Source organism: Castor canadensis, chromosome 5 (genome assembly GCF_047511655.1).
Source record: "Castor canadensis chromosome 5, mCasCan1.hap1v2, whole genome shotgun sequence".
NCBI classification, from domain to species: domain Eukaryota; kingdom Metazoa; phylum Chordata; class Mammalia; order Rodentia; family Castoridae; genus Castor; species Castor canadensis.
In genome coordinates, this window is record NC_133390.1 from 49,657,890 (window position 1) to 49,684,243 (window position 26,354).

Consider the following 26,354-nt stretch of genomic DNA (forward strand, 5'->3'; position numbering starts at 1 on the left):
GAGATGGGGCTTTTGGGAGGTAATTAAGGTTAGATGAGGTCATAAGGTGGGGTCCTTGTCTGATAGGATTACTGCCCTTATAAGAACAGACACCAGAAAGCAATCTCCCCACATGCATAAAAAGAAGAGGTGGTAGGAGGACGTAGTAAGAAGATAGCCATCTGTAAGCCAGGAAGAGAGTCCTCACCAGGAACCCAACCAGTCAGAACCTTGATCTTGGCCTTCCCAGTCTCCAGAAATGTGAGAAATACATTATTCTTGTTTAAACCATCCAGCCTATGGTATTTCATTATGACAGCCTAAGCCAACTCCTACATGTTCTTACCAGGAACGATGATCACTGTTAGTGGAGAAATAGTGAGGAAAGCACTAGCATACAAGGCTGAATTTAATGTCAGTTGAGGTTATGCTCTCACTGGAATGAGGCTTTGAGGGTTTATTTTGGTTTCCTCAAGCTTCTGGATGAGTGAGATAAGTCCTTGAACTATCTTCTAGAAGATTCCAAATGCCTCACAAGCTCTCTTCTGTTTAGCTGGTTTATGATTTATGATAGGATCTCATTGACAATTTTGCATTGCTATATTGTATAGCAGTAGTCAGAGCAAGGTCTATTCATTTGCTAAATTAGAAAAAAATATTTTACTGATTATTTTAAAACATCCTTTAGTTTCCCAAAAGAATGTCCAGTACATGGTCTAAACTTACGTTTGTTATTTCTGAATGAGCTACTGTTTTACCTGACAAACACATGAATATATTTTTCTTTATGCCATTTCACATATAGCTAATTGACTCATTTACAGTCCCCTTAGCTCTGGACTGTTTTATAAAATACATTTATAATTTTATTTTATAAAATACTTTTCATATAGATTTTTTAGACTAACATCTAAATTCCTACAGATTATTATTATGCTTTTATAATAAAATTGGCACTTTTTTTTTCCGGATCTGGGGTTTGAACACTTGGTAGACATGCACGCTCCTGCTTGAGTCATTCCAGCAGCCCAAATTGCCATATTCTTAAAAGCTACGTTATGGGCGGTTCATATAGGAATCAAATGAAGTTGCTGCTGCTGTTGAATATCAAAGGTTTAGGATTTTTGCTTAGTTATGTCACTTTATCTCTCTTATAAAGCTATTAGTCACAAAAATCTTAGGCAAATTACTTGGCTACCCTAAGAGTCACTCATCTTTAAATGGGGATAATATATCCTTTGTAGGATTGATTCTGAGGTTAGAGATCCAGGAAATGATCCCCAGGGTGCCTGGTACACATTTGGTAACAAAACTCAATATGGGTCTTATTATCCTAGAACTTGAACATTTACCCTTGTGTCTTACTTTGCTGTTAACCATTTACTCCAGGACAAAAGAGATAAAACTGAAGAGTGATTTCAGTTAAAACCAGAATAAAATGCATCAAGAAATTAAGCTCTTAGCCTGGCACCAAGGCTTAAGCCTTGTTACTTAGAAGGTGGATATCAGGAGGATCATGATTTGAGGCCAGTATGGGCAAAAAGTTTGCAAGGCGTCATCTCAACCAATAACTGGGCATGGTGGCACGTGCCTATCATCCCCAGCGACATGGGGAAGCACAAATAGGAGTATTGCATCCATGATGCCTGGGCATAAAGTGAGACCCTATCTCAAGAATAACCACATAAAAAGGACTGGTGGAGTGGCTAAAGTGGTAGTGCACTTGCCTAGCAAGTGTGAGTTCCTGAGTTCAAACTCCAGTACTCCCCCCACCTTTTTATTTTATTTTATTATTCATATGTGCATACAAGGCTTGGGTCATTTCTCCCCCCTGCCCCCACCCCCTCCCTTACCACCCACTCCGCCCCCTCCCTCTCCCCCCCACCCCCTCAATACCCAGCAGAAACTATTTTGCCCTTATTTCTACGTTTGTTGTAGAGAGAGTATAAGCCATAATAGGAAGGAACAAGGGTTTTTGCTGGTTGAAATAAGGATAGCTATACAGGGAGTTGACTCACATTAATTTCCTGTGCGTGTGTGTTACCTTCTAGGTTAATTCTTTTTGATCTAACCTTTTCTCTAGTTCCTGGTCCCCTTTTTCTATTGGCCTCAGTTGCTTTTAAGGTATCTGCTTTAGTTTCTCTGCATTAAGGGCAACAAATGCTAACTAATTTTTTAGGTGTCTTACCTATCCTCACACCTCCCTTGTGTGCTCTCGCTTTTATCATGTGCTCAAAGTCCAATCCCATTGTTGTGTTTGCCCTTGATCTAATGTCCACATATGAGGGAGAACATACGATTTTTGGTCTTTTGGGCCAGGCTAACCTCACTCAGAATGATGTTCTCCAATTCCATCCATTTACCAGCGAATGATAACATTTCGTTCTTCTTCATGGCTGCATAAAATTCCATTGTGTATAGATACCACATTTTATTAATCCATTAGTCGGTGGTGGGGCATCTTGGCTGTTTCCATAACTTGGCTATTGTGAATAGTGCCACAATAAACATGGGTGTGCAGGTGCCTCTGGAGTAACCTGTGTCACAGTCTTTTGGGTATATCCCCAAGAGTGGTATTGCTGGATCAAATGGTAAATCAATGTCTAGCTTTTTAAGTAGCCTCCAAATTTTTTTCCAGAGTGGTTGTACTAGTTTACATTCCCACCAACAGTGTAAGAGGGTTCCTTTTTCCCCGCATCCTCGCCAATACGTGTTGGTGGTGGTGTTGCTAATGATGGCTATTCTAACAGGGGTGAGGTGGAATCTTAGTGTGGTTTTAATTTGCATTTCCTTTATTGCTAGAGATGGTGAGCATTTTTTCATGTGTTTTTTTGGCCATTTGAATTTCTTCTTTTGAGAAAGTTCTGTTTAGTTCACTTGCCCGTTTCTTTTTGCTTCATTAGTTTTGGGAGAATTTTAGTTTTTTAAGTTCCCCATATATTCTGGTTCCCACCTTTTTTTTTTAAAAGAATGAAATTAAACACTTGAAATGAAAATATTATATAGCCAAAATTTCCTCATTCCTTTTAAATTTATTAACATGTTTTTACAAAACAGCTTTTTTTTTTTTTGCTACACTGGGGTTTGAACTCACAGCCTTACGCTTGCGAGGCAGGTGCTCCACAAGCCCTACAAAATATTTTCTAAATGAGCAGTTTTAGGTCCCCAGCAATATTGAGCAGAAGGTACAGACATTCCCCATTTACTCCCTATTCTCACACATGAGTAGGCTCCCCCATTATCAACATCCCCATCAGAGGGCCACCTTTGTTACTACCAGTGAGCCTACATTCACACATCATTTTCTCTGAGTCCATATTTTACATTAGGCTTCACTCATGGTTTTGTACATTCTATGGTTTGGATGAATGTATAATGACATATACCACCATTATAGTAGCATGCAGAATGGTTGCTCTGTTCTGCAACCCACTTTCTGTTTAAATAAGAACCTGTGACTTGGGGTCAGAGAGTCACAGGATTTTGCTTTGACAGAGATTGTGGCTGTAGGAGCACAGTGGAAACAGTTGTGCTGTTTACAGAACTCTTCTGTCGTAGGAGCCAGTACACTGGGTGTCATTGTACCAACAGGTAGGGCACTGCCCACTGCAGCCTGGTAGACAGTGCCCAGGGCAGGGCAGGGCAGGGCAGAGTGTGCAAAGTTACCAACAAGGAGAGCCACAGCCTGTTTCACAGCGTAGAAGAAAGATAGGCAAGGATCTTTTAAGCTATTTAGGACATTGCTTCATGTCTTTTTGAAGGAAATTATATTTGAAGGGCCTAAGTGTTCCCAATATAGAGCTCACATAGCAAGAGAACATTTTTTAAATGGGAAGCTTTTCCCTGTCACCAACTAGATAGAGTTCTCTTTTTAGCCTTCTTCCCATAAAATCATGCATAAAATCAAATAGACAGATTGAAAGTCTCTGTGATGTAAGGAGATATCAAGTACATACTTTACATTGTTGTCAAAAAATGGCATGCTTTTCAGAGTCCTCAAATGGAACAGGACATTTGTACAATCATCTGCCTTTTGCTTCCAGTCTCAGATACTTAAAATACTAAATTTTCCTGATAATAATTTTATACAAGATTAGAAAACCTTCCTGTGGAAACCCAGAAATCTACTGAAAAGGAGAAGGAAGAAAAAAAACCTATCACAAAGAAAACCTTAGATGGTTTGGTCTGCCTGAACACTGCAAGTCCTGTGCTATTGCTTTACTGAGAGTCCCCATTCCAGCCCTCCTTCCTCCTTTTAGGCCCCCTGTACTCCCTGTTCCACCAGCTTCTTTCCTTGCCAGCAAGCTCCTTCTGTGGCAGTGCCTCTGCCCATGTGATAGAAGAGCAGTCTCAGGCTGGTGAAGTGGATCAAGTGGTAGAGTGCCTGCCTAGCAAGTATAAGGCCCAGAGTTCAAACTCCAGTACTGAAAAAAAAGAAAAAGTAGTCTCTGTCCCCTAATTAGCCCCTCCCTGGTCGTCCTTCAGATTGTAACTCAAATACTGCCATCGACATGTTTCCCTGGTTCCACCAGACTCCCAACACCCACACAAGTACACATTTATTTATCCTGTTTTACCCTTATATTGCATCTTTATCTTTTCCTTTTAGCACTCAGCCTAGGATAGAGGCATGTTCCCTGTTTGTTTAATTTGTATCTCCTATGCAAACACTAGCTGCAAGAGGGGGCTCCAGAGACCCCCCCTTATCCACCTTATCCACAGTACAAGTACCATGGCTGACCTATAGCAAATGGACTAACATGAGCAGATTTATGCCAGGAATTTTAACTTTACAAATTTTTAACCGTATTTCTGATTGAGAGTAAGTTTCTAAACACATGAATTATCTTGCTACTACTGTCATAGAAAAATACCATATACTGTGTGGTTTAAACAACAATAATTAATTTCCTTAGAGCTCTGGAAGCTGGGAAGTCCAAAATCCAAGTTTCTTTAGAGGTCTTCCTATTTTCATTGCAGATGGCTGTCTTCTCATTGAATCATCACTTGAACTTTTCACTGTGAGCAAGTATCTGGTAACTTTCTGAACAACCAAATTTCTTCTTGTAAGATACCAGTAGGATTGGACTAGAGTTCACTCTGCCTACTTCATTTTAACTTAATCACTTCTTTGAAGGCCTTATTGCTAACTACTATCACATTCTGACCTATTGGGGGACTTCAATATATGAATTTTGCGGGAGCACAGCTCAGCCCATAAGAATATCCAAAGGCTGGGTCTAAGCAGGCAAATAATTTACACTTGCTGACCAATATTACCAAAGGCTTTCTAGGGAGGCTATACACATTTATAATCTCACCAGTCTAAGGCCTGGATTTCCTTCCTTCTCCCTTCTCAAGCAGAAGTTGTCTTTCTCTCTAAGCTACATATTGCTTAGAGTTGGAAAACCTGTAACAGGCAACTCTTTTCCTCCTTCTCCAATGTGCTTTTTCCTTCTACTGTACTAAAACCAGGCACTGTGGTCTCTCACCTGCTTCTTAGCTCTTGTAAAGTTAGTTTGTGGACTGAATAGCTGTTCAAATTGATGTATCTTTTAGGAGATGGTCACCAGTGAGTCTTAACCACCATCTTGGTGCACTTCTCTATAAAATACAATGAGTGTTCAGATGGGCTGGCAGAAGAAGTTGGTTTTTAAAGATAAAGAATAAAAAAGCAGAAATAAAGAACAAAAATCAGATTGATCATTTAAAAGTTACTTTCCTTATAATGTGGGGAAACGGCAGGAGAACAGGGTAAGAAAAAATAGCTGATTGGTTGACATGAGTTACTTTAGGTCACTTCTTTTGTATAGGATTAAAAGCAGAGAAACTTTATTATCATGCCAATATAAACTAGTTTGTTTGATGAATTTGTCTCTTTTCTCTTGGTTTTTTGATGACAGAGGGCTAGGCAAGGAGTTAGAAATTTTAATACCTAAGAACACTGGCTTGGATGTTGATAAGAAATTGCATCCTAGACTGCTGACATTAACAGAATGACTTGTAAAATACAGTAGGCTCTTGCTGATCCATAGCCCCTGCGGCCCACAGAAAATGACAACTCAGTCTGACCAACCAAAGCCATGAACTCCCCCTTCTGACATGTGGGAGGAGTTGATGACACAAAATCTAATCTCTAGAAGTTAATGGCACATAATCCAGTTTTCTAGGACTAATTGCCCCAAGAAAACTTGAGGTGTTGGGATCTCCAGCTCAGTGTCTTGTGCCTGCCCACCTCCAATCTGGAGGGGGCACTTTTGCTTTGATTTTATCTTATTTTATATTAAAAAACCTGTTCCTGCTCAAGTCTTCTACTGTGTCCACCCTTACATTCATTCTCTGATGAGACAAGAACTTTCTGGCTGCAGACCTGGTGACCCAAATCCACAGATATTTTTGATAAGTGAGAACACTTGAGAAGACCCCTACTCAAATTTTCTCTGATTCTGGTAAGCTTCCTTATCAATATGGGGGAAACCACTCTTTTAGTTTTACTCTCTCATTCTGGATTATTATTTTGTAAAATTTGCGCAATAGATTTACTCTCCTGTGTTTAGAAAGACCAAATAATTAACCATCAATTTGCTTTTTGTATCCTAAACTGTAAATACAGGGTTAACTTGTAAAGATTTTGGGTTCTTTGTGTATTTTCCCTCCCTATGTCTTCTTCTTGCTTGTATTAAGATAGCTTTGCTGTTCAGGGCTGTTAAGTTTTGTTATATTAGCCATCCCTAGGTGGAATGTAGCATTCTGTAACTCTTAAACTCATGTAAGACCAAAGGGGACAAATGTATAAAGGCACCCTTTAAAAAAGTCAAGCAGTAGTAAATTCTGCAGTCGTTTCTGGATAGGTAATCTTGATTTATACAGTTTAGGTTAAAAAAAAAAGTAAAAGAAACCAGTAAGAGATAAAGAGATGAAAAAAAAAGGTTGTAAAAACATTTTTTGGACACAAGAGGATTTTATATGTAAACAGGTTTTGTCCTAAAAGTAAAGGATTGTTCCAAAATACAAACAATCAAAATAAGGGCAAAACCAGAAAGCTAAAAACGTGTCACAGAAGGATTGTGTTATGGTTTATGTTGAGATATAATTGATAAAATACGGTAAGGCATAACGATACATAAAAAGTTGTAAATAAGAGAATGTTTTCTAGATAAAAAGACTTTTACATGATAAAATAGGCTTCGTCTTAGTAAAGCGTTGTTCAAAAATGGAATTAGACAGATAAGGACAAAACCAGGAGTGTAAAAGCATGTCATATAAGGATTGTGGTAGGATTTATAATGAGATATAATGGATAAAAAACCCAATTGGGTCTTAACACATTTATAAAAGATTCTCTAAAAACTTTCCCTTAAGTCCAAATAAAGCTGGGATACCAAAAGTATACTGTTGATCTCTCTGAGGTGAACCACTCTCATCTATGAGAGAGTATCCTTACTTCTCTTAATAAACTTTGCTTTTACCTTGGCTATGTTTCACATCTTGCTTGAAATCTCTTGTAGGAATGCAAGAGCCAAAGTCCCAACCAAAACTTCCCAGTAACATTGGAAGATCAGATAAACAGCTTAGTTTTGCTTTAATAATATGGAACTTTAGCGTGGGTGACTCCATTTTGGGTTTTAGTCTGATCTCTTGGGGCCCAGTTGAGGAACTTCTTGTCATTTTTATTTTGCAGTTCAGATTTGGACAAACCAGGTTGAGTGCTTATGGAATACCAAGGAAAGTTAAATGGACAGCTCTGGGGAGAGGCCTGAGTTTTTTTTTATAAATTAGGAAATTAGATTATAACTAAAAATTGAAGTCCAGGCCTGAGGTATTGAGGAAGACAGTATAAAGTGAACAAGGAAAGAAAGGGAAGGAAGACTAGTCTAGAAGCTTGGCAGGGGGTAGTGACTACAAAGGTTATGAGCAGATAGGAGAAGTCAACAAAAATGCCTGAGTCACAGTGACAAAAAGACCAAAGTAAAGGAACAAAAGAGTGTTTTCAGAAGGGCCCTCTGGGTAATCACTTAGGGAAGGGAAACCCAAAGGTATTATCTTCCTCAATCTTGAGGAGCACACTTTTAACACCTGTATTTTAAGTATCTGAATTTATGAAATGGTGATAAAGCTTCAAAAACATCAGATTATGATAACTAACTAAAAAATTTTATGTAATGTAAAATTTTGCAGAATATATACATAATTTTTTTTTTTTGCAGCACCAGAGTTTGAACTCAGGGCCTACACCTTGAGTCACTCCACCAGCCCTTTTTGTGTTATGTATTTTCGAGACAGGGTCTCACAAACTATTTGTCCTGGCTGGCTTTGAACTGCAATCTTCCTGATCTCTGCCTCCTGAATAACTAGGATTACAGGCATGAGCCACCTGTTCGTGGCTTGCAGAATATATTATAGAATTTATCTTGAGACAAAATTAAAAAATTTTAATACATATATTCTTTTAAACATTTTCTTTTTTAACAAGCTACAAACTTTTCTAAAGCTGGCTACATTAAAAATGGGATATGTTAGCAAATTTTAAAAATGCATACACGGTATTCCTAAGGTATTATTTCTAGCACCTAACCCAAGTATGCCAAAATCTGTATAGTCAAATACCTTATTGTTTGCATAGAACCTATACATATCTTCCTGTATGGTTTAAATCATCTTTAGATTACTAATAATACATAATACAATGTAAATACTATGTAAATAGTTGTTATATTGTTTAGGGAAAATGACAAGAAAACATTTGTTCATATTCAGTATAGAAATTTTTTTCTGAATATTTTCTATCATTTGTTGGTTGACTCCACAGATGCAGAACTGATAAATAGGGATGGCTGACCATTGTCTTTTGCTTGGGGGCAAGATATGTATATGTATATGTATGTGTATATGTGTATGTGTATATTACTATATAGGTTTAAATTTCAAATATTTGATCACCAAAAAGAATGAAAATTGCTTTTGTAGCCTGATTGTGACTAACAATGTTAAATTCTTTCATTTTGATTTAAAAACCTTAATTGGCTTATTTTGATAATTTTCGCATTTTGTTTCCAAGTGATGAAATAAGAGAATATGAGTATTTCTCATGCAGTTCTTATTTTCAGTAAGGTAAAAGCTAACTTGGAAATAATCATTAGTGTATTTTTTCCTTTTTGTACTGTTTTGATAAGTACTATAGACATTCCTAACTGCTAAATATGAATTTTGATTAGAAGTGATGGATCTAATGAAAATTATCTGCCATCATGTTTACAGAGCTGGTATAATTTTTACATTTCTCTTATTTTTATCTCAGCTTCATTGTTTTGCTTTCTGACATCAAGGAAGGAAAAACTCTGGATAGAAATGAAACTGTCTAGGTATGAAAAGCAGTTTGCACAGTATAGTAGCCAAAGCCAGTGCATTAACCAGGTACCTTCCAAACTCTCCACTTTTGGGAGCTGAGTCATTTTATGTGACCACCACTCACCACCGCATATGTTCATATAAGCATTCCAGGAATCCCAAAATTTCCAGTTTAAATTGGGGGGAGGAGTAATGATTTCACCTGTTCATTAAAAAAAAAGAAATGCACATAGATATGGTCACAATATTTATCAATGTCATAGTTTGCTTAGTGATTCCTCTGAAAGGTGCTCCCTCCCATCTAAACTAAAGAAGCTCCACCTGATGGTTCCATATCACCCTGTTACAGTTATCATTGCACCACTGGTTATTTTCTTATTTATTCATATGATTATTTATTGATAGTCTGTCTCCTTTCATCTAGGTGGAGTATCTAGGTAGAGTCTCTCTATATAGTGCAGTATTTCCTGATTCTAGAACAACAGTGTGTGTTCAATAAATCAGTGAAAAAGTATGGAAATACCCCCCTGCCCCAGGCAATCTGTTGGGAAATGATAATATGGTTGGATGTCATTTCTCAACACTATTCTTTACCCAGTCCTTACATTAAAATTTAGTGCAAACCCTATTATTAATATAATGTAAGGGAAAAACCCAGGGAAGTTAGAATCATTCCATGTGTCATTCCATTTGGCTGTAGGAGACTATTAATTTCATTGTACTACCATATCACATCCCTCAGTAAATCAGAGGCCAAGAGTCACAGTTAGGTGCAGGCTGAGTTTCCTTCCCAGATTGTCTGTGATGCTCAAGCCCCTATTTTCCTTCTATGTAAAACATTTAGCAATATGATAAATTTGGTTTATGCTAATTTATTACTAGAAAGTAAGGGCTACAGGATTAGAACTTTCTCATGTCTGAATGTTGGGAGAAATGCAGAACATGGTCAATTGTTGGTGTATGTCTACCCTTTTTTCACCCTACTCTTTGAGGGACCTGAGAACAGAAAGGAGAGAAATGAGAAAGAATTCCTGAGGATGGAGATGAGATTCAGCCAGAAAGTGGAGGAAGGAAGGAGCTCGACAAAGGAAAAGCACTGAGAAGCATACATGTCCCATGTTCCTTTATCCCAAAAAGGGGATCTGAATTTATCTCACAATGACAGATGCTACTGATTGGTTTGAGCCTTAGTCAGAATGGCTCAAGGTGTCTGCAGAAGCTGAGTGACTGAAGTGAGTGGTTGAAATGACTGGTTCTCAAGGCAATGTGCATCATACTTTAGCTGTTTTTTGGCAGCCTACTCAAGAGTGTAATCTGCTTTCTTGCCCTTCTAGGGGAAGGAAAAAAAATGAAAGGTATTTTAATAGAATAATTTCTGAAAATGTTAATAAAGGTTTTAGAAGAGCCACCCACATTTCACCCACCATTTTTCCACATCAACCTCCCAAATCATCTTAAATAAAATTCATTGGTGTGACTCAAAATTTACTTCCTGGTTAGAAGTAATTATGTAAGTATAGCTAATGGCCATTATTTAGTGAGAACTGGAAACTAAAATGCCAAATATTACCCTGGATTATTTAATGTATTGCTAAAATAATCCTTACTACTCTGAAATGGGACCTTGTGTTAGGTAGGGTTCTCCAGAGAGACAGAGCCAAAAAGGATATGTAGAGAACTATATGGGAAGGGATTTACCAAAGGAATTGGTTCACATGACTATAGAGGTTAGAACTCCCATGAGAGAATTCTGCAAGCTGTAGAACCAGGGAAGTCAGTAGGGTGGCTCAGGCCAAGTCCAAAGGCCTTAGAAGCAAGGAATCTGATTGTACAACTCTCAATCAAGGCCAAAGGCATGAGAATGAACCTGTGGCAGGAGGATTTGTGCAAGTCCCTGAGTCTAAAGGCTAGAGAAACTGGCAGGTTGTGATATCCTAGGGCAGGAGAAGAAGGACGTCTCAATTCTAGAAGATAAAGACAGGAATTTGTCTCTCCTCTGTCTTTCTTTAGTCTATCTGGACTCTCCCCTAATTTGATGAGTCCCAACCACAAGGTGAGGGCAGATTGTCCCCAGTCCACTCCAGAAACACAGGCACGTAATACCCAGAAATAATGCTTTGCCAGCTATCCAGATACCCCTTAATCCAGTCAAGTTGATGCCAAATATTAGTCATCACAGACTTATTCTCTTCACTCTCTGGTTGAAAAAGTCTAGAGAGGTCTGTAGTTTGCTGGTATGGAGACAGAGTTATGGCTAGAGCCCATTCACACTGATGTCAGTGCTCATACTCTTCACATGAGTGAGAAATTTATCCATTTCATGTAGATTTTCCAGTTTCTTAGAATATAGGTTTTCAAACCATTCCTTAATGATTCTCTGGATTTCATAGGTGTTTGTTGTGATAACCCCTTTTCCATCTCTCCTTTTATTAATTAGCAAACAGGTTATAAATCCATTTATTTTTCAAAGTAACAACTTTTTGTTTTATTGTTTCTTTTTTTTGGTTCTTTATATTTTTTAGTCTCCATCCATTAATTTCTGCCATAATTTTTATTATTTATTTCCACCTGCTTATTTGTTCTTGTTTTCATATGAGATAGAGGTGCAACATTAGGCTATTTGCTTGAGATATCTCTATTTTTTTGGTGTAGGTACTCATAATTCAGGTTCTGGTATGTTGTACTTTCATTTTCATTAGATTCTAGGAATATTTTTGGTGGGACTGTGCTTTGAACTCAGGGCTTCATGCTGGCATAGCAGGGTCTCTACCACTTGAGTCACATCTCTAGTCCATTTTGTTTTGGTTATTTTGGACATGGGGTCTTGTGAACTATTTGCCTGAGCTGGCCTTGAACCATGATCCAATCACAGCCTTCTAAGTAGAGGTTACTGACATGAGCCACTGGTGCCCGGTTTCAAGAAATTTTTTTGATTTCCCTCTTATTTCTTTGATGACCCCCTGGCCATTCAATGATGTATTGTTCTATGGCCATTTTTATTAGTGATGTCTAGCTTTATTCTATTATGATCTGATATAATACAGAGGGTTATTTTGATTTCCTTACATTTGTTAAGACTTATTTTATGTCCTGAAATACTATCTTTATGGAGAAAGTTCTATGGGCTGCTGAGAAGAATGTGTATCATGCAGCTTCTGAATGGAATATTCTGTAGATGTATGTTAAGTCATCTACAGTCATTTATCTATATTGTTGACTTATCTCTGAAGTTTCTTTGTTGAGTTTTTGTCTGCATGGTGAATCTAGTGGGGATAGTGGGATATTGAAATCTCCCACTATTATTGTGTTGGGTCTATCTGTGCTTGTAAGTCCAGTAGTGTTTGTTTAATGAAATTGGGTGTACCAATGTTTGGTTCATATATGTTAATAACTTTTAGTTCCTCTTGATGAAGAACTTTATTAATATGAAGTGATCATCATTGTCTCTCCTGACTAGTTTTGATTTGAAGTCTGTTTTATCTGATATGAATATTGTTACTCCTGCCCACTTTTGGGGCCCATTTGTTTGTGAAATCTTTTTCTATTCTTTTACCCTAAGCCATTGTTTGCCAGTGAGATACATTTCTTGTAGGCAACAAATAGTCAGGTCTTGCTGTTTTTTTGACTGGCATTTGAGCTCAGGTCTTTCACTTGCAAAGCATGCACTTTACCACTTGAGCCACAACAGGCCTTGCTTTTTAATTCAACCTGCCATTCTATGTCTTCTAATTGGAGAATTGAGACCATTAACATTCAATGTTAATATTGAATATATTACTGGATATATTAATCTAGGTTGGCAGTTATTTTCTTTCAGGTCTTGAAATATATCTTCCTATGCCATCATTGCTTTTAGCGTTTCTATTGAAAAATCTGCTGTCATTCTGATAGTTTTGGCTTTATATGTGACTTGTTGCTTCTTTCTTGAAGCTTTCAATGTTTGTTCTTTGTTCTGTATATTTAGTGTTTTAACTGTCCAGAGTGTTGATTTTCTGTTCTTGCTTGTTTGATGTTTCAAAAGTCTCCTATACCTGGATGACCCTCTCTTTCTCAAGATTGGGGAAGTTTCTGCTATTATTTTGTTAAATATGTTGTCTATGCTGTTAACTTGTATTTCTTATCCTTCTATATTTATGACTTATAGGTTTGGTCTTTAGATACTGTTGTAGATATTTTTCATGTTCCATTTGTATATCCTTACATGTTTTCATTGTCTGATTGATGTAATTCTTCTACTTTATCTTCAGTCCCTGACATTCTATTTTCAACTTGTTCCATTCCATGAGCAAGGCTGCCAATTGAGTTTTTCTTTGGGCTATTAAACTTTTTGTTTTCAGGATTTCAATTTAATTTTTTACAGGATTTCTCTGTCTTTATTAAATTCCTCCTTCATATCCTGCATTGTTTTCCTTATTTCATTCAGCTGTTTATTTAAATTCTTTGACTCTAATATTTCTAAAAGTTGAGAGATACATTAAAAAAAAGAATCCTTATAAAACTTTTCATTAGTAGGTGAGGAGAAATGTAAACAGATTGATGACAAATGTAACAAATTCCTAGCTCTGCTGTCTTTGACTGTATGGTTCCAGGTCAGTTTCTTACTGCAGTAAGTCTCTGTTTTGTTCTGTGGAAACTGGGGATCTAAATGAGATCATGCTTAAAGATGGTTTGGCTGACAGTTCCCCACTCAAGGCTGCCAGGCATTAGGGTAGGGCTTGTCAAATGACTGCTCTTGACAATTTTAATCATGCACAGAAGGCATTTACCATAAAGGCTAATGAAAGTTCAACACAGAACTAAAATAAAAATTTTAAAAAGCTGCTTAAGACATAATAAGAGCTCAACAAATGTTACCATCTTGTTTTTGTTCTTTCTCGGTACAAAAAATGAACATAATGGATTTCATCTGTAATCCCAGCATTTGGGGGTGAGGAAATAAAAGGATCACAAGTTTGAGACCAGTGTGGGCTACATATTGAGTTCAGGCAGGCCTGGGTTACATAAGGAGAACATTCCTCAAAAAAAAAAAAAAAAAAACCCAAAAAACAAAAAACAAAAACAACAACAAAAAAGAATGAGGTGAAAACCTGCACATGGGGAAGTTTTAGTCCTATGGTAGTTAGGACTAAATTAGAGATATACACAATTAAATTACACTGCAATAAATGGAAATACTAGAAGAACAAGGCATTATGGGAGTTCAGGGAAGGCTTCCTACAATTAAAGTTAAGGTAAAGATTGAAAGATGAGCAGGAGTGATCACAGTTCCTCTATCTAAGGTAGTTACTTTCAAACTGCAATGGGCTTGGCTTATCCTGATTTCTATGTATGAATGCTGAAGCACCTAATCCTTCAGACAGTGTCCTGTTTTTTTTATTCACATGTGCATACATTGTTTGGGCCATTTCTCCCCCCTGCTCCCTCCCTCTCCCCCATCAGTTCCAGGCAGAACCTCTTCTGCCCTTTTCTCCAATTTTGTTGAAGAGTAGACATAAGCAATAATAAGAAAGACAGTGTTTTTGCTAGTTGAGATAAGGATAGCTATACAGAGAGAGTCCAAGCATTGCTTCCATATACAAGAGTATTACAACCCAAATTGATTCATCTCTACCAGACCTCTTCACTACTTCCTGGTCACCTTCCCATATTGACCTCTGCCATTTTAAGGTTACTGTATTAGCTCCTCTGCAGTGGGCACATCAAACACTTTCAAGTTTTGGGTTTCCTACCTTTCCCTATTCCTCCCCATAGTGTGTGACCCAAGTCATTCTCCCTGTAGTGTGTGACCCAAGTCTAATAGTATTACTGCATTTGTTTTAGATCTAAAGCCTGCATATGAGGGAGAACATATGATTTTTGGGTTTCTGAGCCTGGCTAACTTTGCTTAAGATGGTGTTCTACAGTTTCATCCATTTACTTGAGAATGATTTCATTCTTCTTCATGGCTGAGTAAAATTCCATTGTGTATAAATACCACATTTTCTTAATCCATTCATCAGTAATGGGGCATCTTGGCTGTTTCCATAACTTGGCTATTGTGAATAGTGCTGCAATAAACATGGGTGTGCAGGTGCCTCTGGAGTAACCTGAGTCACATTCCTTTGGGTATGTCCCTAGGAGTGGGATTGCTGGATCACGTGGCAGATCTTTGTTTAATTTTTAAAGGAGCTTCCATGTTGTTTTCCAGAGTGGTTGTACTAGCTTGCCTACCCACCAGCAGTGTACAAGGGTTCCATTTTCCCCACATGCTCGCAAACATTTGTTGTTAGTGGTGTTTTTGATGGTAGCTATTCTAACAGGGGTGATTTGTATTTATTTAGTGTGGTTCTGATTTGAATTTCCTTTATGGCCAGGGATGGTGAGCATTTTTTCATGTGCTTTTTGGCCATTTGAATTTCTTCTTTTGAAAAAGTTCTATTTAGTTCAGTTGCCCATTTCTTTATTGGTTCATTGATTTGGGGGGAGTTTAGTTTTTTGAGCTCCCTGTATAATCTGGTTATCAGTCATTTGTTGGATGTATAGCTAGCAAATATTTTCTCCCACTCTGTGGGTGGTCTCTTCAGTTTAGAGACCACTTTTTTGTTGTGCAGAAGCTTTTTAATTTTATGTAGTCCATTTGTCCATCCTTTCTGAGTTGCTGGGGTTCTATTGAGGAAGTCCTTGCCTATATCTATTGCTTTCAGAGTATTCCCTGCTCTTTCCTGTACTAACTTCAGAGTTTCAGGTCTGATATTAAGGTCTTTGATCCACTTTGAGTTGATACTAGTACAGGGTGATAAACAGTTTCTGCAGGCAGCTAACCACTTTTCCCAGCAACATTTGTTAAAGAGGCTATCTTTTCTCCATCATATGTTTTTGGTGCCTTTGTCAAAAATAAGGCTGGCAAAACTGTGTGGATTCATATCCAGGTTCTCTATTATGTTCCACTGGTCTTCATATCTATTTTTGTGCCAGTACCATGCTGTTTTCACTCCTATTGCTCTGTAATACAGTTTGAAGTCAGGTATTGTGATACCTCCAGCATTGCTCTTTTTGCTGAGTATTGCCTTGGCTATTCGTGGTCTCTTGTGTTTCCAAATGAGCTTTAGGGTAGATTTTTCAAACTCTGTGATGAATATCATTGGGATTTTGATGGGAATTGCATTACACAAGTAGATTGCTTTTGGTAGTATAGCCATTTTTCTATGTTGATTCTACCAATTCATGAACACGGGAGATCTTTCCACCTTCTGTAGTCTTCCTTGATCTCTTTCTTCAGGAGTTTGTAGAGGTCATTCACATCCTTTGTTAAGTTTAGTCCTAGGCATTTGGTTTCTTTTTGAGGCTATTGTAAATGGAATTGTTTCCATATATTCTTTCTCAATTTGTTCATTGTTTGTGTATAGAAAAGCTAGTGAGTTTTGTAAGTCAATTTTGTATCCTGCCACCTTGCTGAAGCTGTTTATAGGAGATTTTGGGTAGAGTTTTTTGGGTCTTTAAGATATAGGATCATGTCATCTGTAAATAGGGATATTTTGACAGTTTCTTTACCTATTTGTATTCTTTTTATTTCTTCTTCTTGTCTTATTGCTCTGGCTAGGAATTCCAGTACCCTGTTGAATAGAAGTAGAGATAGTGGGCATCCTTGTCTCTTTCCTGATTTAATGGGAAATGGTTTCAGTTTTTCTCCATTAAGTATGATGTTGGCTATAGGTTTGTCATATATAGCCTTTACAATGTTGAGGTACATTCCTTCTGTTCCTAGTTTTCTTAGAGTTTTTATCATAAAGTGGTGTTGGATCTTATCAAAGGCTTTTTCTGCATCTGTTGAGATGATCAAGTGGTTTTTGTCTTTGCTTCTATTAATGTGCTGTATTACATTTATAGATTTGCATATGTTGAACCAGTCCTGCATTCCTGGGATGAAGTCAAGTTGGTCATGGTGAATGACATTCTGATATGTTGTTGGATTCAGTTTACCATTATTTTATTGAGGATATTTGCATCGATGTTCATTAAGGAGATTGGCTTATAGTTCTCCTTTTTAGAGGTGTCTTTGGTTTTGGGATGAGTGTAATACTGGCTTCATAGAATGAGTTAGGCAGTGTTCCTTCCCTTTCTATTTCATGGAAAAGTTTAAGGAGAGTTGGTATTAGTTCTTTTTTAAAGGTCAGAGAATCCATCAGATCCTGGACTTTTCTTTTGTGGGATACTCTTTATTGCTGCTTCAGTTTCATTTTGTGTTATAGATCTATTCAGGTGGTTAATATCCTCTTGGTTCAATATTGGATGGTCATAAGTATCTAGAAATTTGTCCATTTCTTCTAGATTTTCAAATTCATTGGACTATAGTTTCTCAAAGTAGTCTTTGATGATTCCCTGGATTTCTGTGGTATTTGTTGTTATCTTCCCTTTTGCATTTCTTTTTTTTAAATTTTTATTTTATTCATATGTGCATACAATGTCATTTCTGCCCCCTTCCCCCCACCCCCTCTCTTAACCTCTCCTCCCTCCCTTACCCCCCTTACCCCTCGCTATCCGGCAGAAACTATTTTGCCCTTTTTGCTAACTTTGTTGAAGAGAGAGTATAAGCAATAATAGGAAGGACCAAGGGTTTTTGCTAGTTGAGATAAAGATAGCTATACAGGGAGTTGACTTGCATTGATTTCCTGTGCATGTGTGTTACCTTTTAAGTTAACTCTTCTCCAACTAACCTTTTCTTTAGTTCCTGGTCCCCTTCTCCTATTGGCCTCAGTTGCTTTAAAGTATCTGCTTTAGTTTCTCTGCATTGAGGGCAACTAATGCTATCTAGTTTTTTTGGTGTCTTACCTATCCTACCTCCCTTGTGTGCTTTCGTCTTATCATGTGATCAAAGTCCAATCCCATTGTTGTGTTTGCCCTTGATCTAATGTCTCATATGAGGGAAAACATATGATTTTTGGTCTTTGGGGCCAGGCTAACCTCACTCACAATGATGTTCTCCAATTCCATCCATTTACCTGTGAATGATAACATTTCGTTCTTCTTCATGGCTGCATAAAATTCCATTGTGTATAGGTACCACATTTTCTTAATCCATTCATCAGTAGTGGGGCATCTTGGATGTTTCCATAGCTTGGCTATTGTGAATAGTGCTGCAATAAACATGGGTGTATAAGTGCCTCTGGAGTAATCTGTGTCACATTCTTTTGGGTATATCCCCAAGAATGGTATTGCTGGATCATATGGTAGATCAATGTTTAGATTTTTAAGTAGCCTCCAAATTTTTTTCCAGAGTGGTTGTACTAGTTTACATTCCCACCAGCAGTGTACGAGGGTTCCTTTTTCCCTGCATCCTCACCAATACCTGTTGTTAGTGGTGTTGCTAATGATGGCTATTCTAACAGGGGTGAGGTGGAATCTTAGTGTGGTTTTAATTTGCATTTCCTTTATTGTTAGAGATGTGGTTTTTGGCCATTTGAATTTCTTCTTTTGAGAAAGTTCTGTTTAGTTCACTTGCTCACTTCTTTATTGGTTCATTAGTTTTGGGAGAATTTAGTTTTTTAAGTTCCCTATATATTCTGGTTATCAGTCCTTTTTCTGATGTGTAGCTGGCAAATATTTTTTCCCACTCTGTGGGTGTTCTCTTCAGTTTAGAGACCATTTCTTTTGTTGAGCAGAAGCTTTTTAGTTTTATGAAGTTCCATTTATCTATGCTATCTCTTAGTTGCTGAGCTGCTGGGATTCCATTGAGAAAGTTCTTGCCTATACCTACTAATTCCAGAGTATTTCTTATTCTTTCCTGTATGAACTTTAGAGTTTGTGGTCTGATATTAAGATCCTTGATCCATTTTGAGTTAATCTTGGTATAGGGTGATATACATGGATCTAGTTTCAGTTTTTTGCAGACTGCTAACCAGTTTTCCCAGCAGTTTTTGTTGAAGAGGCTGCTTTTTCTCCATTGTATATTTTTAGCTCCTTTGTCAAAGACAAGTTGGTTATAGTTGTGTGGCTTCATGTGTGGGTCCTCTATTCTGTTCCACTGGTCTTCATGTCTGTTTTTGTGCCAGTACCATGCTGTTTTTATTATTGCTTTGTAATATAGTTTGAAGTCGGATATTGTGATACCTCCAGCATTGTTCTGAGTATTGCTTTGGCTATTCGTGGCCTCTTGTGTTTCCACATAAATTGAATGGTAGATTTTTCAATCTCTTTAATGAACGTCATTGGAATTTTGAAGGGAATTGCATTAAACATGTAGATTACTTTTGGGAGTATAGACATTTTTACTATGTTGATTCTACCAATCCATGAGCATGGGAGATCTCTCCAATTTCTATAGTCTTCCTCAATCTCTTTCTTCCCCTTTTGCATTTCTGATTTTACTGATTTGAGTTTTTTCTCTCCTTATTTTAGTCAGATTTACCAGAGGTCTGTCAATCTTGTCTATTTTTCAAAGAACCAGCTTCATGTTTCATCAATTCTTTGTTTTTTTGGGTTATATTTCATGAATTTGGGCCCTTGTTTTTATTATTTCTCTCCTTCTGCTTGTTTTGGGTTTTGCTTGTTCTTATTTTTCTAGGAGTTTGAGATGTAGCATTAGGTCATTGATTTGAGATCTTTCCAGACAGTGTTCTGTGTTTAGTGTTCAACATGGTAGCCACTAGCTCCTGAGCACTTGATATGTGACTAGTGACACATTACTTTTAGTTAATTTAAATATCATACCACATTGGATACCACACACGTAACAGGTCCTTCAGATTCCTAGAATGCAGTAGCTGCTTCTAAGCCCCATAGTGTCCCAGAATCTGCTGGAATCAGCTTTACCCTTTCTCTACACATGGGCCTCAGGTCAACCCTTCTGCTGTGATTTTTTGTGCTTTACTGCTGAAGCAGCTTTGGTAGGCAGCTCTGAGTGAAGAAACTATTCCCTATCTAGCTCCCTGGTGTCTCTGTTAGGCTTTGGGTCAGCCCCTGTTGATCTGTAGTTGCCTCCCAGAGGTCTAAGTTTCTTTGGGTGCTGAAAAATTCTTCCTCCTCATGGTCTATTTTTATAAATCCTATTTTACTCTCTGGAATGATGTGCATGAGCTCATTATTAAGGCTGGCTCTGCCATAACTTGAAATTCTTCCTCTGTTGTTTTGGCTGCCATCTGGGCCTCATCTCCTTAGGGGCTAGGAAGTCTCCACAACAGTGTCAGAATTCAAAGAATGCTCTACCTCATGGTAGCTTCACTCTAGTGCCAAAAGAAGTCTACTGTCTCTTCCTGTTTCAAAAAAGTTTAAGGCCAGGTGTAATGGCATACACCTATAATCCTAGCTTTTTTTTTACTTTATTTTTTGTGGGGAAGTATTTCTTTTTTTTTTTCAAACCAAAATCTCTCTATTTGAGACATGGTGATTGGGAAGATCATTGTTCAAGGTCAGCCTGGGGGAAAAAGTCAGCAAGACTTCATCTCAACCAACAAGCCAGGCATGATTGTGCCCTCTTCTGATCCTGGCTATGCAGGAGGCATAGGTAGGATTGTTGTCTAAGCTGACCATGAATAAAAACACAAGACCCTATCTGAAAAATCCTAAAGCAAGACAGGGCTGGGGGTATGGCTCAAGTTGTACAGCACCTGCCCAGCAAGTATGAAGCCCTGCGTTCAAACCCCAGGGCCAAAAATCCTTCAGATGCTTAATGAAATTCTTATTCACTTACAGTTCCCTAGAAACCAGAAACTCCAGTTTCCTTTTATGTTTTTATTACCATATTATTGTTGTATTGGAAGTACATTGTAACATTTACGTACGTTCTTACAATATATCACCCCCTCCATCATTCTCCTTTATCCCTCCCCCCCATTGTTAGTCCAATTTTATTTTTCAAAACTTTCCCTATCCCTACCACACACCATTCTAATTTTTCAACCACACAGTTCCCTTTATCTAGCATACTCACATTAAGTGCCCATCTCTTCTTTGAAAGCTTTTGTAATTCCTCTAACTATTGCTCATACTATTTTTGTGAGTTTTTATTCCATCAAATGTTTTAACAGCTATGGTCTATCAGTCGCAATACTATTAGTTTTTATGTGTGAGTCCTATCTGCTACCTAGGTTATATCTCCTTGGGAAAAAACTTTTTTTCATATCCCCACATCCCATGGCATACTACAAAACATAGTGACAGTCCAATAGACACTTGCTTGGTGTCTTAACAAATCTGTATCTCAGAGATACTTCAATATAGGAAATTTGTCTGGAAATAATGTTTTATATGCTTTTCAGCTTTGCTGCCATCTTGCTCTTGGAAAAAAAAGACCAGGAATTCAACTTTTCTATCCCACTTTGCTATAAACTTAAATGACAGTGTAAAAAATATCACAAGATTCAGTAATGCTTTTCTGAGGTCAATTGGCTGGCTAATTCACTCCTGAATTTCAGGCTAAGGAGTTTTAAAAATCTGTTGGCTAGAGTTTGACCATGGATTGGTTTGTAATTTATCCACAAGTGAGAATGTCAGAACATTCTACCGGAATTTGACATAGCACAATGATTGCCATGTGAGCACAATCTCCTGTACTTCCCAGCATTCTAGAAAAATGGTTCAGAGATGGCATCAACTGTCATGAAGAGTGTGGCTTGAAGGCTTGAGGACACTGGAAGCAACATCAATTATGAATTGTCAACTAATAATCAAAGCAAATGATTTTGAGCAGTTTTCTTGGTTCTTGAGTATGAGATGTTACTCATACAGCTCAGTTATGGTTGTTTATCAGAGAAGTTAACGCTGAATTGGAAGTGAGTGAAGAATTAGCCTCTGTAAATAGGTGAATGATATAAACTCCTGACAGATTGCCCCAAAGATCATTAATTTGTCAAATATGTGTTGAGCATTGTTATGTTCCACACATTGGTCCAGACTCTGGCTGGAATTAGGGTGGCAAATAAAATGATGTCCTAGTTCTTATGAAGCTTCAGTAGAATCCAAAGCACAAGTAAAGGCATGACGTATTGATAGGACAGGCTAGAACTTCATCAGAAGAAGGAAGTCAGAAAATGAAAATAAAGATGTGGGTAGTTTTCTTACATATGCAGAACCTAGACCTAAAAACATGGGAAGAACCAATGGGAGGGAGAAGAGTGAGCGGGTAGGATGGTGGTGATATATATTACTTCTCCATTCAGTGTCTAACTTCATTGATCTGATTTGTCTGGTTCTATTCTTTTTTTTTTTTTTAATCTGTGTTTGGAACAGGCTCTCCCCAAAGTACCCAGATGGACTGAACCTCAAATGCAGGGAATATAGTGAGTAACCACACTTGCTTTATTTATTTATTTATTTATTTATTTATTTATTTATTTATTTATTTATTTGCTAGGGATTGAACTCAGGGCCCCTCAGCGAGTGCAAGGCCACCCTGGTCTACCCAGTGAGTTCAGGTTGGCCAGAGCCTGACAATGAGTTCAAGGCCAGTCTCTGCCCCACTAATGTCTACCTAAAAAATCAGAGGGATTTCAACCAAATAACCTGATGGTGCACCTTGAGCACACAGAAAACAAGAACAAGTTAATCCCAAAAGTAGTGGAAGGAAAGAAATGAAAAAGATCAGTGCTAAAATGAATAAAATAGAAATTTTAAAAATACAAAGGATAAAGGAAACAAAGTATTTCTTCTTGAAAGTATAAAGAAAATTGACAAACTCTTAGTCAAACTAATCAAAAGAAAGGAAGGGAAGACAAATTAATAAGATTAGAAGTGAAAAAGATGACATTACAATTGATATCAGTGAAATCCAGAGGATCGGTAAGGAGTACATTGAAAACTTATTCTCCAGTAAATTGTAAAGCTTGGAAAAAATGGGTAAATTTGTAGAACATATGACTTACCAAAATTGAACCAAGAAGGTACAAATAACTTCAACAGATCAATAATAATTAATGAGGTTGAGATGATAATTAGAAGCCTCTCAATAAAGAAAAGTCCAGAATCAGTGGATTTACTACTGAATTCTATCAGACCTTTAAAGAAGAACTTATACTAATGCTTTTCAAACTGTTCAACAAAATACCAAAGCAACATTTCCAAACTCATTGTATGAAATCTATATTATCCTGAAAACAAAACTAGAGAAAATTACAACATAAAAGGAAAAATTCTCAATAAAATACCTGCAAACTGAATTCAACAACACATTAAAATATGTGTTGATCATTCATCATGATCAAGTTGGCTTCATTCTAGGAATGCCAGTATGGTACAACCTATGCAAATTGATAAACATAATACAGCATATAAGCAGAAATAAGGACAAGAATAACATAATCATCTCCGTAGATGCAGTAAAACCTTTGACAAAGTCCAACATTCATTCATGATAAAAAGCCCTGAAGAAACTAAGAATAGAAAGATCATGTCACTGTAATAAAGGTTATATACAGCAAAACAATCAGCCCAGGTGTCTATTAATAGATGAATGGCTAAGGAAAATGTGGTACATATACATAAAGGGACTTTACTTAGTTGTTAATAAGAATGAAATCATGTCATTTGCTGGAAAATGGATAGAAGTGGAAATCATCTTATTAAATGAAATAAGCCAGTTCCACAAAGACAAATACCACTTTTTTCACATTTTTGGAAGTTAGGGGAGGAAAAAAACCCAAACAAGATCATGAAACTGGGGACAAGGGAGAGAATGATGAGGGAGGTGGAACAGAAAGGGGAACGAAGGAGGGGGATAAAAGAGAGGAATGGAGAGGTGAATATGCTTAAAGTACATGTATGTATGTTAATATCATAGTAAAACCCCTTACTATGTACAATAAACATACTCTAATTTAAAAAAAAGGAGAAAACTGTTGTGATTTGGTTTATCAAAATTGTTTGCATATTCCTGTGTATTTATGGAAGTTATGCTTTATTGATGTGGTCATAACGCAATATCTTTATGATAATCGTGTGCAAGAAATACTTTGCATAGTTCTTATTCATATTCTTATTCTCACACCAGAGGAGTGGAGACCCTGCTGAGCTTTGGTCACTAAGAAGCTTCCACTCTTCCAGTGTCAAAAAGTGTAATCGCTACTTTCCCTAAACTTCCAAGTTTCTCTTAAACTATGAAAATGATCATAGAGGGATTTTTTCCAACTTCTTTTTTTTATGTGTTCAAAGATGATTCACTTAATTTCTCTTAGTCTTAATTTCCACATTGCTATATAATTATACAGTTTTCTGGAAAAGTAAATGATATAATAAACACTAAATGTTTTTTAAATATGGCATGTTTACATGCCATATGCATCATTACATTTATGTTTCCTTTTTTAAAATTTTGGTTCAGATGAACTTTTTCTATTGTTGTGCTGGGTGGGGGCACATTGTGGTATTTACAAAAGTTCTTACAATATATAAAATATACCATACTTGAATTCACCCCCTCCCCACACACACCATTCTCCTTAATCCCCTTCTTCCCCCATTCCTGGAATAGTTTCAACAGATATAATTTTTCCATTCACATACATGTATATGCAGTATTTGCACCATATTTACCCTCCTTCACCATTTCCCCACCTCCTCTCCTCTCCCATGGGTATCAACCCCCCAGGCAGTTCCCAACTTCTTAATTCTTAACTGCATGGACACAGTCAGCATGCAGTTGAACACTGTGTGCTGCAGCCTCACAAAAACACCTCACTGAAGGGGCAGCAGGGGCTGAAATCCAGCCCAGACTTGACGTGGGGCATGACTTGGGCTGCCAGCCCTAGAGAAGATGATGGCTTCATGTACTTCCTTTATTGGAGAGGATGTCTTTTTGCGTTAAACTGGTAAGTGTGGCCTTGATGGAGAACCTCCAATGATCTCAGTTTCATCTGGGTCTGCCATATCCCATAGATTGACTGGCTTGGTTTAGAAATGACCAAAGTTATCTTTTGATGTTTCATTAAACAATCATGTAGTTCCTTAGAAAGACACATTTTATCTCTTTACTATACCCTTCTTTAATCTATAACAAATTTCAGATTGCTCCAATACCAAATAAAAATTATTTCACTTTTTAGTAGCTTTTATATTTACATAAATAACCTGGAGTTTGTTGCATTATAGATGCCTAATGCTTTGAGTTTTAATTTTAGATATCATCCAACCATAGATGATTTTCTTTTTCTTCAGGTTGGTTAAATGGAGACTTAGGAGGCCAGTCCTCAGAATAGCTGAACTCCTGAAAAATGCTGAAGGAGAATATGAATCAGATGAGGTGTGATTTTGATGGTTATCTGGTGTATCTAGATAAATCTTTTCTTTTCTTTTTATTCTTTTGTATTATTCCTGCTCATGGTTTTGTTTCTTCATCTTTTGTTTGGAGAAAACTGGCTGAGGATGGCTCTATACTGTTTGTACTTGAAATTTTATTAAAATATTTGAATTTAAATGTTTTTCATCTCTAAATACACATCATAGTGACTTTTCCCACATCATGTATAGTTTGATACCCAGAGTACAAAAATATTTATTTGCTTTATAGATATTTGGAAAGGTTCCTGGACTTGCTGCTGCTTGTAATTCATTAGACATGTAATTGTCCTTGTTTATCTTGTTGCTGCAAAGGAAAATAAATGAATGCATGAACTTTTGTTCAGAAACTTCAAATCTTTGTTTTTGTTAATAAACTTCACTCACCCTTACATGACATAGAAGAATCTGCATGATACAGAAATTCTTTTTTGTGAGACAACACTCTATGGGGAACATGAGTTCTCTCATGGGAAAAGTAGAACAGAAGTGCTTCTGAGGTGTGTGATCTTTTCTGAGAAGGTAAGAGAGATGATTCCCAGGATACATGGTAGCAAAGCTATCAGACTCTGGGAAAGGAGAGTTGTGGTGTGCCACTTGTAAAAGGCATCACAGCATAGCATGATCACCGTGCTAGTCCCTGTGTTAAAGTAGGCGAAGGATTAAAACAAGGAAAATCCTTTTTATAGAATACCTGGGTAAAAAGTCAGAGCCCTTGTCCCATCTGCGAGCTAAGTAGCTTTCAGTAGATAGTCAAGAAATCTTGCCTATAATCCAGGCTCATT

At 37.3% G+C, this 26,354-nt stretch overlaps 1 long non-coding RNA gene across 1 annotated transcript in view; it reads left to right on the forward strand.

The window, feature by feature from the left end:
- LOC141423233 (uncharacterized) overlaps nt 1–25,708 on the forward strand; it is a 68,484-nt gene extending 42,776 nt beyond the window's left edge. Inside the window, exons 2-3 of the long non-coding RNA XR_012447922.1 lie at nt 22,531–22,580; nt 25,450–25,708. This is a non-coding gene — a long non-coding RNA (uncharacterized lncRNA). The remainder of the gene's footprint in view (nt 1–22,530; nt 22,581–25,449) is intronic.
- The last annotated feature ends 646 nt before the right edge of the window (nt 25,709–26,354 follow it).